The sequence below is a fragment of the Octopus bimaculoides genome, chromosome 2 (assembly GCF_001194135.2).
Source record: "Octopus bimaculoides isolate UCB-OBI-ISO-001 chromosome 2, ASM119413v2, whole genome shotgun sequence".
Taxonomy (NCBI): Eukaryota; Metazoa; Mollusca; class Cephalopoda; order Octopoda; family Octopodidae; genus Octopus; species Octopus bimaculoides.
Genome location: NC_068982.1, coordinates 148015992 through 148016741, shown reverse-complemented (window position 1 = coordinate 148016741; position 750 = coordinate 148015992).

Here is a 750-nt window from a genome sequence, read left to right as displayed (position 1 = left end):
TGTATGTATGTATGGATGGATGGATGGATATGCGTCCGCTTGGGGTCAAAATAGCAGTATCGTCATTTCTTAGTGAATACCAGTATTTAGGTGGCGATAAACACAGACACACACACACACACACACACACATATATATATATACACAGGGCGGTTGATCTAGATTTGATAGTTTGCCTGAAAGGAAAAGAAAACAACATCCTATCCATAGATAAGACTATTTTAAAATATCAAACAATATCAAATAGGTTACTGCTGGGAGATAACACTTTCCTCAAAGTGACCGCTCTCAGCTTCCACTATAGATTCAAGAACCTGATGCACGTGTTTCTCTCTGTCCCTCAAGGAAGAACTTCGAACAACTCCTTGATCTTGGCCAGCAGACAGAGTGGGTGCCGGCCTTCACAACCGCTCATTGTAATCCATAGAATTACAATCGGGGGGCAATTAGGAGACTAGAAATTGGGGATACTGAAGTCGTAGAAATTCTTCGACAACCTCTTCTTTCTGGGTGTATGGTAAGGAACCGAATCATGCTGCCATAAATATATCCTTCCAGCAGCACTCCCCTGCAGCCAGGGTTTGACCACATCTCCAACAGCTTCACATAGCCCTGTGAATTCAGCCTAGGGATCTATTCAAGGATATGAGGATGAACTCAGATGTGCAGATGCAATCAAAAGAACTGCTGTTTCCCTTCCTGTAGACTGCGGTTTCGTAGTCTTTGTTGCATCTGTCCATGCCCTGTCTT